This window comes from Natrix helvetica (genome assembly GCF_964273705.1).
Source record: "Natrix helvetica genome assembly, chromosome: 3".
In the NCBI taxonomy this organism is placed as follows: Eukaryota; Metazoa; Chordata; class Lepidosauria; order Squamata; family Natricidae; genus Natrix; species Natrix helvetica.
The window spans coordinates 176044398-176058951 of record NC_138549.1 but is presented as its reverse complement, the minus strand read 5'-3'; the positions used below and the strand labels follow the sequence as shown (position 1 = coordinate 176058951).

The 14554-nt window shown below is 46.0% G+C and overlaps 1 protein-coding gene across 2 annotated transcripts in view; it reads right to left on the bottom strand.

Annotated features, from left to right (window-relative positions):
- Positions 1-14554, bottom strand: part of MYLK2 (myosin light chain kinase 2) — a 48273-nt gene that overhangs the window by 30998 nt on the left and 2721 nt on the right. The window contains exon 1 of one of the 2 annotated variants that reach the window (XM_081947891.1): positions 6509-6682. The exons of the other annotated variant lie outside the window; for it this stretch is intronic. The gene's annotated coding sequence lies outside the window, so the exon portion shown is untranslated. Of the gene's footprint in view, positions 1-6508; positions 6683-14554 lie in introns of those variants that run through there. 2 annotated transcript variants of the gene reach the window in all.

Here is a 14554-nt window from a genome sequence, read left to right as displayed (position 1 = left end):
TCTAGTTTCATAGAAAGAAGGACTAGGGGAGACATGATAGCAGTGTTCCAATATCTCAGGGATTGCCACAAAGAAGAGGGAGTCATACTATTCTCCAAGGCATCTGAGGGCAGGACAAGAAGCAATGGGTGGAAACTAATCAAGGAGAGAAGCAACTTAGAACTGAGGAGAAATTTCCTGACAGTTAGAACAATGAATCAGTGGAACAGAAGTTGCCTCCAGAAGTTGTGAATGCCCCAACACTGGAAGTCTTTAAGAAGATGTTGGATAGCCATCTGTCTGAAATGGTATAGGGTTTCCTGCCTAGGCAGGGGGTTGGACTAGAAGACCTTCAAGGTCCCTTCCAACTCTGCATTTCTATTCTATTCTATTCTATTCTATTCTATTCTATTCTATTCTATTCTATTCTATAACTTAGATCAGATGTCTCCAATCATGATGTAAGAAGCTGATGGCAATGATGTTGATTTTGCAAAGACAGCCATTTTTGAAGAGTCGTGAGTCTAAAAATTCAGCCGGACATTGGGACATCAAAGGTAAAAAGTTGAAGACTGGGAAACAGGAAGAAACTGTTATTCCGATGAGTGACTCAGCTTCGTCAAGCAGATTAGTTAACGGTTTTTAACCACACAGTCTAGTAAATATAGTGGAGAAAGTAATTAACCGCTTGCCTCAATTTATTATGCTTATGCTGCAGAGATTGTAGAGAAACAAGAAATATAGGTTAAGAATTTTTTAAAAAGGGACAAAAGGTAGTATGGAAAAAGGGGAACAGAATACCAGAGTTGGAAGGGACCTTGGAGGTCTTCTAGTCCAACCTCCTGCCTAGGCAGGAAACCCTATACCGTTTCAGACAAATGGCTATCCAACATCTTCTTAAAGACTTCCAGTGTTGGGGCATTCACAACTTCTGGAGGCAACTTCTCTTCCACTGATTCATTGTTCTCACTGTCAGGAAGTTTCTCCTCAGTTCTAAGTTGCTTCTCTCCTTGATTAGTTTCCACCCATTGCTTCTTGTTCTACCCTCAGGTGCCTTGGAGAATAGTTTGACTCCCTCTTCTTTGGGGCAATTTCCTGAGATATTGGAAGACTGCTATCATGTCTCCCCTAGTCCTTCTTTCTATTAGACTAGTCATACCCAGTTCCTGCAACCGTTCTTCATATGTTTTAGTCTCCAGTCCCCTAATCATCTTTGTTGCTCTTCTCTGCACTCTTTCTAGAGTCTCCACATCTTTTTTACATCGTGGCGACCAGAACTGAATGCAGTATTCCAAGTGAGGCCTTACCAAGGCATTATAAAGCGGCATCAACACTTCACGTGATCTTGATTCCATCCCTCTGTTGATGCAGCCTAGAATTGCGTTGGCTTTTTTGGCAGCTGCTGCACACGGCTGGCTCCTATTTAAATGGTTGTCCACTAGGACTCCAAGATCCTTTTCACAGTTAGTACTATTGAGCAAGGTACAATCTATACTGTACCTGTGCATTTCATTTTCGTTGCCTAAATGTAGAATGTTACTCTTTTCACCATTGAATTTCATTTTATTAGATAGTGCCCAATGTTCAAGTTTGTCAAGATCCTTCTGTATCTTAAGCCTATCTACTGGAGTGTTGGCTATTCCTGCCAGCTTGGTGTCATCTGCAAATTTGATGAGTTCCCCATCTATCCCCTCATCCAAACTGGACAAAAGATGAAGCATGGGGAAATTCATGGAGAAACAGGCGTTCCGGGAAGATTGCAACCTTGTGGTCAGAGGGGGCTGCAAGGAGGGATTTGTGGTTTGGTTGGAGGGAATAAAAAATTGGAGAAATGTATTCCTAGCTGCGCCCACATAGCTAGTAGCCACCTGCTCTTGCAAGAACGTATTTTACACGCCATAAACTGCTTGCTGCTTCACTTCACGACTCCTGTCAAATTTCTGAAGAGTGAGTTTGTTTCTCACAATGGCAGCTTCAAGATATCGGGACTTCAACTGCCAGAATTCCCCAGCTGACATGCTGTCACAGTGTTGGCGAACCTGGGGGCGTATTCACGGGGGGAAGGGGAGCACTAGAAACTGTAAGACCAGGTGAGTGGCACGCATGCACCAGGAGTGGGTTCCTGCCAGCATTACTATCGGTTCGATGCCCAAAGAAGTTTGCAAAAATTACATTTTTTCAAGGAAGATTGTTCTGCGCATGTGCAGGAGACAAAGTAAAGATGGCCCCGCCGAGGATAGAACCGGTGTGGTCAAGTGTCCGGCTGAGTGAATACCTTTTCGGCCAAACCAGTCCAAACCAGTGAGAACCCACCTCTGGCATGCGCTCACCAGAAACCAGGAAAGCAGTTCCCGGCGCACATGTGCGTGATTGGAAGCTGAGCTTCTGGTTTCTGGGGTGAGCATGCACGTCGGTGTCCTGGTCTTCTAGTCCCTAGTGCACATGCATGTGCGAAGACCAGCTGACCGGCATGCATGCTTGCCAGGGAGATGCTCTTCCTGTTTCTGGTACTCCCACACCAGTGGTGGGTTTCAGAAGTTTTTAGAACCTCTTCTGTAGGTGTGGCCTGGGTTGTGGGAGTGGCTTGCTGGCCATGTGACCGGATGGGAGTGGCTTGCCAGCCATGCGATGGAGTGGGAGTGGCTTGGCAGTCATGTGACTGGGTGGGCATAGCCAACTTATAAAATGTGGTGAAACTCACTTAACAACGCTGTTGCTTAGCAACCAAAATGTTGGCTCAGGAACTCTGGCATTGATGTGTGCAAGTCTTAAAGCTGTCAAGTTACAAGACCCTTGTACCCCTAACCCTTTAGAAAAAAAACCCAGGGGTGTTCAAACTTGACAGCTTTAAGACTTGTGGACTTCAACTCCCAGAATTCCTCATCCAGTCATGTTGGCTCAGGAACTCTGACATTTGAAGCAGGCAAGTCTTAAAGCTGTCAGGTTACAAGAGCCTTGCACCCCTAACCCTTTAGAAAAAAAAACCCAGGGGTGTTCAAACTTGACAGCTTTAAGACTTGTGGGCTTCAACTCCCAGAATTCCTCCTCCAGCCATGTTGGCTCAGGAACTCTGGCATTGAAGCACGCAAGTCGTGAGTGAGAGAATTTGAAAGAATGTCCTTTTTTCTTAGATTTCAAAATGTGGTTGAGGCAGATGATGAAGATTTAAGGGACATCATGACGAACATATTGGCGGAATATATTCAGAAAGAGAAGCAACAGATGGGGTGGGAACTAGATCTGGTCTATAGAGTAAATTCAGCATATGCTAGAACACACAATGTACCCAGGGAGGTACACATTAAATTTCTCAGAAAGACCACAAGAGATGAAATTCTGAGTGCACAAAGGGGGCAAGTTTTGAAATACCAAGATAGAGAGATAACCATTCTGAAACAGATCCCCAAGAAAGTGAGAGAGAAAAGGAAAAATTATTCGCAATTAGCGAAGAAACTTTACCAGAAGGGGGTGTGGTTTAGATGGCTGATGCCTGAAGGTATGTTAATATTCTGGGAGGATACAAGAGTTAGAATTAATACAACCATAGAGGCACAGGCCTTTATGGAAAAAAACAAAGCACTCCTAGATAAACCAGATGATTTCACAACAGATACACAGGACAGGTGAGGGGCCGGAGCTCTGCTGGCGGGGGGAGAAGGGGCAACACCAAGAAAGCTCAGATCACAAAAATGAGTAAGAAAATTTGCTTGATATAAACTGATTGAAATTATCATTTGAATTTACTTGCTGACTAAATATTGCTATTTTGTATTGAATTTTGTTTAAATGTATACTATGAGTATGGGGGGAGGGGACACCTGCACATATTGCAACTGCCAAAATTTGTAACCCTTTCCATCACACCTTTCCTTTTTATTTCTTAAAAACCAATAAAACTTTGTTTAAAAAAGAAAAAGAAAAAAAAACCCAATGGGTGTTCAAACCTGACAGCTTTAAGACTTGTGGACTTCAACTCCCAGAATTCCTCCTCCAGTCATGTTGGCTCAGGAACTCTGGCATTGAAGTGTGCAAGTCTTAAAGCTGTCAGGTTACAAGAGCCTTGCACCGCTAACCCTTTAGAAAAAAAAAACCCAGGGGTGTTCAAACTTGACAGCTTTAAGACTTGTGGACTTCAACTCCCAGAATTCAACCAACAGTCATGTTGGCTCAGGAACTCTGGCATTGAAGCACACAAGTCGTGAGTGCGGGGATCAGTGGAGGGTTCCGGGCCAATTGCGACCGTGAGCACAGTGTGTGTTGCCTGCATGACCTCCGACGAGCAGCTGGGTGTCCAACGAGCAGCAGGGGTGGTGGAGAGGTACACACATGTGCAAGGCATGCATGCATGACCAGGACGCCCGGCCCAGTATACCGGTACCGACGGGGAGAGGAACCTACCACTGCCGGGGATGCTGCAATGGTTGTAGCAAGGGTGCGTTGCTGCCATTGTTACTGCTGGTTTGCTGCGTGCACAGTTGCCTATAAATAATTCTGTGCATGCACAGAACATTTAAAAAGGACCCAAAAAACATACTGTCAACTCCAGCGATGACCGGAGTATCGGTTCGGGGGGGGGGGGGGCGTGGCCAGCCTGGCTCGCTGCCGGTTCTGCCCCTGAAGCCAACACTCCACTACCGGTTCGCCCAAACCAGTACGAACCGGTAGGAACCCACATTCTGGGTCGCAGGTGTGAAAAACGGTCATAAGTCACTTTTTTCCAGCGCCCGCTGCAACTTCCAAAATAAACATTGCTTCGATTCCACTGCCTCTTACATGCCTCTCTGCGACCTCTCTGCTCCTGAACCAGGGTTTAATCCTGGATGAGTAGGAGATGACATCATGTAACGGGCAACTAGCATTGTCCGGCGAGGTTGCCTTAATATAGTTGGGCCATTCCTTCTCGCAGGGCACCAGAAGTGAAGGCATTTTTCAAACGGAACAACTCGGTGCCCTCATCCACCACCCGGCTGCTGATTAAGGAATCACTTCCCCTTTCCGCTTCAATAATCAATAAATTGTGCCAAGAGAGGCACCAGGCCAGCCTCCTGGCCTTTTAAGGAACAGCAATGAAGAGGATCGAAGGCCTGGAAGCGAAAACATACGAAGAACGGCTGCAGGATTTGGCTAGTTTGGAGAAAAGAAGGACTAAGGAGGACATGGTAGCAGGATTCCAGTATTTGAGGGGATGCCGTAAAGAAGAGGGGGGGGGGTGTCAAATTATTTTCCAAAGCACCAGAAGGCAAGAAACAATGGATGGAAACTCATCAAGGAGAGAAGCAACCTGGAATGAAGGAGAAACTTTCTCATAGTCAGGACAAGTGGAACTGCTTGTCTCCAGAAGTTGGGGGAGCTTCATCCTTAGAGGCTTTCAAGAAGAGATTGGCCTGCATTTGTCAGAAATTGGTGTAGGGTCTCCTGCTTGGTGTGGGTGGGGGTTGGACTAGAATAGATGACCTACAAGGTCCCTTCCAACTCTGTTAATCTAAGTGGTTAATCTGAAAGAAATGGTAGAGATTCTCCTGCTTGAGCAGAGAGCTGGACTAGAAGACTTCCAAGTTCCCTTTCAGTTTATTTCAGTTCTATTCTATTCTATTCTATTCTATTCTATTCTATTCTTCGTTCTATTCCATTCTGCCTTCTATTCCATTCCATTCCATTCCACTATTTCTTAACCCCACCATCGGCGCAGAGACCTTAGGAAAACTCCTCGTTACATAAAGTTCCATTTGGCCTTCGGTTGTTGCCGCATTGCGAGGTCTTCCCTTCTCGATCGGTTAAGCCTTTTCACTATTTTGGAATCATTCCGTGGCCCAAATAGCCCCGCCATGCATCAGAAAAGTAAGACCCTCTGCCCCCCACCCCCCCACCCAGGAATCCCTGCACGCAGTTGCAGACAAGATCGCACTTTTCCAAAACTTTTACATGCGCCCTAGAAAAATCCCAGCATGGAGGAAATGTATAATTGTCGTCCCCAGGAGCTGTCGTCCGACTTGACGACAGATAATCCACCAGTCCAGAAAATCTGGAGAAGTGCAGCTTAGCGCCGGTCAGAGCGGCTGATTTAAAAGACAATGGGCCACCTCCAAGGTTCTAGATGATGGCCACTACATTGGGCCAAAAGCTGAGCAGAAAGAAGGGACCATGTGGGGCCTTGTGAACTCCTAAGCCATGGTCCCATCTAGAAAAAGCTCATGCGACACAAAACGAAGGTTGAAGACTCACCCCTGTTTACCCTCAACCAAGCCAACCCTGGTTTTATCTCGCCTTGCCCGACCACCGTTAGAAGGATTTGGCTGAAGTCCTCCAGCAAGTTCTGGAGATGTTGTGAGATTAAGCAGCCCACAGCAGAGGTGGGCTGTGGTACCTTGAAGACTTAGCTGCCCATATCAACTGGGCTTAGGCCAGAAAAGTCTCCCATGGGCTTCTTTTGGGGGGAAACCCCCCCCCCCCAAACCAGCTGGTTGGACCACCTCCACTGGAGTTGACCTGGGCAGGTAACCCTGAGCAAGGAGCCCTGCAAGGAACTCACCCAGAGGCCAAGAGCAGGGAAGTCCTGAGCCCTCCGTGTGGCCTTCTCGCCACCCCCGGGGCAAGGCTGCCGAGCAGAAGTCCACCGCCGTCCCTGTCGGCGAGGGTCTTCGGCCGTGTCCCTTTCTATACCCCGCGTAACAGATCCGGATTTAGGGCAGGGAGAGGGAAGCCTCTTCTACCCAAGGCATTGGGCAGAATTATGAGCTACTCGCTGTCTCTTTGGCCACCTGTTCTTGCTGGCCCCAGTTCAAAGGACAGTCCATTCTGCTGCCTGCTGGCCTGCCAGGCTGGACGGGGAGGAGAATTTCAGCAAACAGAAAGCAGAAAATGACGCACTATCCCCAGTGAACTCTTGACGCCCGTCAAAGCGGGATCTTCCTTGCAGAAGCAGCCACGGCGGCCCGTTTTGAAGCTTCAAGACAGGCGAGCAGGCAGAGGGGTTATTTCAGGGTTCGGCTCAACAGACACCCCCCGCCCCCGGACCTCCCAGCCGCCCTGGGTCGGAGCCAGGACGAGTGGAATGGAATCGCTCGTCTTTTCATTTAAACTGGCCAGTTGGGCAGAGAAATGCCAGGGTGGTGCCACGTCCGGAGGGAATTGGTCAAGGCACCGGGAAGGGAAAAGCTAGGGAGGTTGGATGGTGGATTGGTTAGGCCAGTATTTCCCAAATTTTGGCAGCTTTAAGATCTGCGGCCTTAACGCCCAGGATTCCCCAGCCATCATGTTATAAGATAGATGGACTTCAACTCCCAGAATTCCCTAGTCAAACTAGTGTTTTGGAACTTTGGCAACTTAAGATCTGTGGACTTCAACTCCCAGAATTCCCTGACTAAACCAGTGTTTTTCTGGAGGCTAAAACATACGATGGAAGGTTGCAGGAACTGGGCCTGACTAGTCTAGGGAAGAGAAGGACCAGGGGAGACAGGAGAGCATCTTCCAGTATTGGGGGGGGGGGTGCCCCAGAGAGGAAGAGGTCAAGCTATTTTCTAAAACACCCGAAGGCCAGACAAGGAAGAATGGATGGAAACTGATCCAGGAGAGATTCAACCTGGAAATAAGGAGAAAATTTCTGACAGTGAGAACAATCAACAATGGAACAGAAGTTGCCTTCAGAAGTTGTGAGAGCTTCCATCCCTGGAGGCTTTCAAGAAGAAACTGGGCTGCCATCTGTCAGAAATGGTATAGGGTCTCCTGCTTGGGCAGGGGGTTGGACTAGATGATCTACAAGGTTCCTTCCAACTCTGTCTGCTTGTCCATCCATCCATCCATCCATCCATCCATCCATCTATCATCTATCTATCTATCTATCTATCTATCTATCTATCTATCTATCTATCTATCATCTATCTATCTATCTATCTATCTATCATCTATCTATCTATCTATCTATCTATCTATCATCTATCTAGCTATCTAGCTATCTATCTATCTATCATCTATCTATCTATCTATCTATCTATCATCTATCTAGCTATCTAGCTATCTAGCTATCATCTATCTATCTATCTATCTATCTATCTATCTATCATCTATCTATCTATCTATCTATCTATCTATCATCTATCTATCTATCTATCTATCTATCTATCTATCTATCTATCATCTATCTATCTATCTATCTATCTATCTATCTATCTATCTATCTATCATCTATCTAGCTATCTAGCTATCTAGCTATCTAGCTATCTAGCTATCTAGCTATCTAACGGTTGCAGGAACTGGGCCTGGCTAGTCTAGGGAAGAGAAGGACCAGGGGAGACAGGAGAGCATCTTCCAATATTGGAGGGGCTGCCCCAGATTGGAGGAAGGGGGTCCAGCTATTTTCCAAAGCATCCGAAGGTGTTTTCATTTAAACTGGCCAGTTGGGCGGAGAAATGCCAGGGTGGTGCCATGTCCTGAGGGAATTGGTCAAGGCACCGGGAAGGGAAAGGCAAGGGAGGTTGGGTGGTGGATTGGAAGAAGGAAGAATGGATGGCAACTGACCAAGGAGAGAAGCAACTGAAAATTATTAATTTGTAACCTTCCAAATTGGAGTGACTCTACTTAGCAACATAAATTTGGGGCGCTCCATTGCTGTTGTAAGTTGAGGACAGAGAGGAAGGGGTCAAAGCACCTGAACCATCAACCCATGGAACAGAAGTTGCCTTCAGAGGTTGTGGGAGCTTCATCCCTGGAAGCTTTCAAGAAGAGACTGGACTGCCATCTGTTGGAAATGCTGTAGGGTCTCCTGCTTGGCCGGAGGGTTGGACTAGATGACCACAGTATAAGGTCTCTTCCAACTCTGTTAATCTGATACCAGGATGATGACAGATTGTCTTGGAGAATCTATCTTCAAGAAGATCTACCTATGAGGTTGCTAAGAGTCAGTGGTGGAAAATAATCAATCAATCAATCAATATGAAGAGCCAACTTTCTGGAGAAGGCTGGGAAAGATGAAAGAAAGAAGAGGATGACCAGCAGTGAATTGAAGGGACTCCAATTACAGTGATGATGGAGGGCACCATTAGGACATCTGAAGGACCAAGTTGGGGACAGATTGTCTCGGATAATGTCTTGGATCTACGTGGCTCCTAAGAGACAATAGTGGATCAATAGTGGAAAATAATCAATCAATCAATCAGAAGACCCAAATCTTTGGAGAAGGCTATACTGTTGTCCAAGATGAAAGGAAAGAGAAGAGAATGACCAGCAATGATACTGAGGGATGATGGATGGATGGAGACACTATTAGGAGATCTGAAGGACCAAGTTGGGGACAGATTACCATGGAGACAAATCTACCTATGTGGTCACCAAGAATCAACTATGACCATACTTGGTGGCACATCATCAAGAGCAACAGTATGTAAGAGTATGCAGTTGGGGGGGGGCACCATTAAGACACCTGAAGGACCAGGCTGGGCACAGATCATTCTAGAGGTCAAGCCATACGATTGCTTAGAGTCAAGAGTGACTTGATGGCACCATCAATCAATGTCAAGTCCATTTTGCTTTGGGAAGTCCATAATGCTGGGGAAAGTTGAATCATTACACAAAATCAAATGGTCTTGACTGGTTTTGAGGGGCTGCCACCAAGAGGAGGGGGTCAACCCTGAAGGCAGGACAAGAACCAACGGACCGTAACTGATCAAAGAGAGAAGCAACCTGGAATTAAGGAGAAGGTTCCTAACAGAGAGGAGAATTAATCAGTGGAACAGAAGTTGCCTCCAGAATGATAAAATGGGCGCAGAACTTTGGATATAATATTGAATTAGACAAATGGGAAAAATTATAGGGAACAAACTTAAAAATGACACTCTCAGTTGCATACAAGGAAAACCAGTATAAAATGTTCTATAGATGGCACCTGGCACCAACAAGGTTAGCTAAAATATCAACAAATACCTCCCCAAAATGTTGGAAATGCGAATCGATACACGGAACGTATTACCATTTATGGTGGACCTGTGAGGAGGCTAAAAAGTTTTGGAAAAAAATCAAAAATTGGCTGGAGGCAATAACGGGAGTTAAAATAGAATGGAAACCGGAAATCTTTTTATTAGGAATAATGTCTGCAAAATGCAAAAAAGAAATCCAGTATTTAATACTACATATAACTACGGCGGCAAGGATTGCCTATGCCCAGAAATGGAAAAACAAACTAACTCCAAGTGAAGATGAAATAATAAGAAAGGTGGTGGACTATGCTGAAATGGACAAACTAACTAAAGAAATTCAGGGAAAAGAAGAATCAGAATTCTACCAGATATGGGATAAATGGCATAGGTGGATGGAGGAAAGAAACAGGAATCAATGAAGGAATGTAACAAAACTCAAAAATAATAGTTATGAGTAAAATAAGAAAGTTAAGAATGGTGAAACCCAAATAAAATACAATTGAATGGGGGGGGGGAAATAATAAAAATAAAAGCTTAGTTAATTTTTGGTGATTAATAAGTAGAACTTTGTAGATGCTTATAGAATGTTTTTGTTTTTAAAATGTTTATTCGTTAACAGATAACCCATCATGACAATAATAATGAAATAATAACTCTAACTGGTAAACACAATTTGCATATAAACTATAATATGGGACCTGGGGAAAAGATTTATTAATTTTATTAATATTTTTTTGTTTAGATTTTGTTATAAAGATGTAATCGCTCCTGGGTACTTATAAATTCTAGCAATAAATTTTTGTCTAGATTTATTATAATATAAATATAAATGATTCTAGACAAAAGCACGTTTAAACAACTATAGTTAAATGAGAATGATGGTATATTGATGGTATAAAGATTTTTGATTTAAAACGTACAATTCAATATGAATGAAGTATAAAGAACGATTGTAGTAACGCATGAAATTTATTTGTAACCAATCGACATGCTTTCTGGAAGATGTAATGAAGAATGTTTTTGTGTGTGTTTTTTGTTTAATTAAAACTAAAAAAAGAAGTTGCCTCCAGAGGTTGTGGAGGTTCACTGGAGGTTTTGAAGAAGAGATTGGACAGCTGTTTGTCTGGAATGTTACTTTAGGATCTCCTACTTGAGCAGGGGGTTGGTCTAGAAGACCTCCAAGGTTCCTTCCAGCTCTATTCTGGTTGATGGAAAAGTTCTGATTGAAAGTGAAAGAGAAGAGGAAGAGGAAGATCAAGGTGGAGGGACTCAATTACAGCCGTGATGGAGTCATCACTAGCAGATGTGAAGGACCAGGATGGGGGAGGAGACCATCATGAAGAAAATCTATGTGGTTACCAAGAGTCAACTATGACTTCATACTCAATGGGACATCATCAAGGGCAACAGTACATAAGACTGGTGGGGAGAGCACCATTAGGATGGCTGAAGGACCAGGATGGGCCCAGATCATCCTAGAGGATGATCCATATGGTTGCTAAGAGTCAAGAATGACTTAATGCCAGGACCAAGTGGCTTTGAGAAGTCCATCACACTGGGAAAAGGAGAAGGAAGGAAAGAGAAGAAGAAGAGAAGGATGGTCCAGGCGGAAGGATTCCATTACAGTAGTGGTGAGGACACCATTCCTGAAGTTTAGGAACATTTATCACGTAGGAAATCTTTGAGGTTTCCAAGAGCTGACATTGAGTTGATAGCACATCCATCCATCAGTCATCAATCCATCCATCAAACAATTGAAGACCCATCTCTTTTGAGAAGCCCATAATGCTGGGAATAGGTGGAAGGAAAGAGAAGAATGGTTAGCCATCAAGAAGGAGGTGGACTCAAGATACATTTGTGGTGGGGATACCGTTGGAAGACCTGAAGGACCAGGTTAGGGATACAGGGAGAATGTCTCACACTAACAGTGCTCCTGAGCAGCTCCACGCCAAATGGAACTTCCAAAGTTTTCCAGGAAACCTAACCCACACCTTAACCCTAACTCTCACCCTCACCCTAACCCTCACCTTAAACCTTCACCCTTACCACTACCCTCACCCTCACACTAACACTCACCCTCACCTTAAACCCTCCCCTCACCACCACCCTCACCCTCACACTAACCCTCACCCTCACACTAACCCTCACCCTCACTGCTACCCTCACCCTCACCCTAATGCTCACCGCTACCCTCGCCCTAACTCTAACCCTAACCCTCACACTAACCCCCACCCTCACCACTACCTTAACCCTCACCCTCACACTAACCCTTAACCCCACCACTACCCTAATCCTCACCCTCACAATAATCCTCACACTAACCCTCACCCTCACCGCTAGCCTCACCCTAAACCTAATCCTACCCATAACCTTAACCCTAACCTTCACCTCAATTCTCACCCTCACCACTACCCTTATCCTACCACACCCTAACCCTCACCCTAACCCCCACCCTCATTGCTACCCTAACCCTCATATTAACCCTCCCACAAAAACTATCCCTAACCCTCACTCTCACCCCACCCCCACCCTCACCTTAACCTTCACTACTACCCCCACCCTCACACTAACCCTCATCCTAACCCTCACCGCTACCCTCACCCTAACTCTAAACCTAACACTAAACCTTATCCCCACCCTCATCACTACCCTCACCCTGACCCTCACCGCTACCCTCACGCCAACTCTAACCCTAACTCTCACCCTAATCCCCACCCCACCTTAACCTTCACCCTCACACTAACCCTCACACTAACCCTCGCCCTCACCGCTACCCTCACCCTAATTCTAACCCTAACCGAACCCTAAGCCCCACCCTCACTGCTACCCTCATTCCTCACCAATACCCTAACCTTAACCCTCACACTAACCCTCCCCCCTAACCCTAACCCCTGGCCTTCCACATGTGGGTGGTAACTAATAAAGGAAAGCTCTTGAAACGGGTTGGATGAGCCATTTTAAGGGGGCTCCCATTTCTGAGAGTGTGGTTGTGTGTTTTTGTGGTGGCTGAAATGACAAGAAAGCTGGAGAGAGAACGGCTGATGTCGTAAACATGCCTGAAGAGGCTTTTTGTCGCTTTGCAAGATGCTTATTTATTTCTCACATTTAAGAGGCTGCAGCTGTTTGTTTTATTTTGATCCTTTTGCTGTTTTGCTCGCAAGGGGGATAAATCGCAGCCAATTGTGTGTTGTTGTTGTTGTTATTTTTCTATTTTTGAAGCGTTCACTCCAACCAGACGTTTCACTGGCTTTCGAGAAGAACAAAAAGTGAGCAGTGGTTTGCAAGAATTTGCCCCGGAATGACTGGGGAGGGACAGAGCCAGGGCATTCCTCAACACCACCACCACCCCCAAAATACCCCAGAATTGACATCTGCGCCGAGTTCGAGGGTTCCCATGTTTCCCTCTGGAGATAATTCCCCAAAAGCAAACCGAGATTTGAAAGTCAGCCGGGATGCAAAGGGTGCGGCTGGATTCCCTGCCAGCAACTGTTCGTTTTAGAGCAGGGGTGTCCAAACTTGGGAACTTTAAGACTGGTGGACTTCATCTCCCAGTTAAGACTCCCACCAGTCTTAAAGTTCCCAAGTTGGGATCAACCCCCCCAGCAGGGTTTCTTCATTCGATTACAGATTCCAAGCTCAGTGGGCAGAAATGGCAGAATTGCCATTTATTAAATAAACATCCTGTCATTTCTTCACCAGACAAGATACTGAATATTTATGTCTCCTATCCCCCCCCCCAATAACAACATTCCTGCAAAGTAGGGTCCACAAGTGCTAGAAAGCGGTTTGCTTCATTTGAGGGCCCCAAGTAAGCCATACTTAGGGATGTATCGGTGCTGCTTATTTATTTGAAGTTTTTATTTGATTTTTATCCTGTGTCTATTATCGTTTATAAATGACTCAAGGCGGGGAAAATACCTAATGCTCTTTCTTTCCTATTTTCCCCCAGAAGAACAACAACCTTTTGAGGTGGGTTGCCTGAGAGAGAGTCACCCAGCCAGCCTTCATGCCTAAGGCAGGACTAGAACTCCCAGTCTCCTGGTGAGTGGCCCAAAGTGACCCAGCCAGCCTTCATACCTAAGGCAGGACTAGAACTCCCAGTCTCCTGGTGAGTGGCCCAAAGTGACCCAGCCAGCCTTCATGCCTAAGGCGGGACTAGAACTCCCAGTCTCCTGGTGAGTGGCCCAAAGTGACCCAGCCAGCCTTCATGCCTAAGGCGGGACTAGAACTCCCAGTCTCCTGGTGAGTGGCCCAAAGTGACCCAGCCAGCCTTCATGCCTAAGGCGGGACTAGAACTCCCAGTCTCCTGGTGAGTGGCCCAAAGTGACCCAGCCAGCCTTCATGCCTAAGGCAGGACTAGAACTCCCAGTCTCCTGGTGAGTGGCCCAAAGTGACCCAGCCAGCCTTCATGCATACGGCGGGACTAGAACTCCCAGTCTCCTGGTGAGTGGCCCAAAGTGACCCAGCCAGCCTTCATGCCTAAGGCGGGACTAGAACTCCCAGTCTCCTGGTGAGTGGCCCAAAGTGACCCAGCCAGCCTTCATGCCTAAGGCGGGACTAGAACTCCCAGTCTCCTGGTGAGTGGCCCAAAGTGACCCAGCCAGCCTTCATGCCTAAGGCGGGACTAGAACTCCCAGTCTCCTGGTGAGTGGCTCAAAGTGACCCAG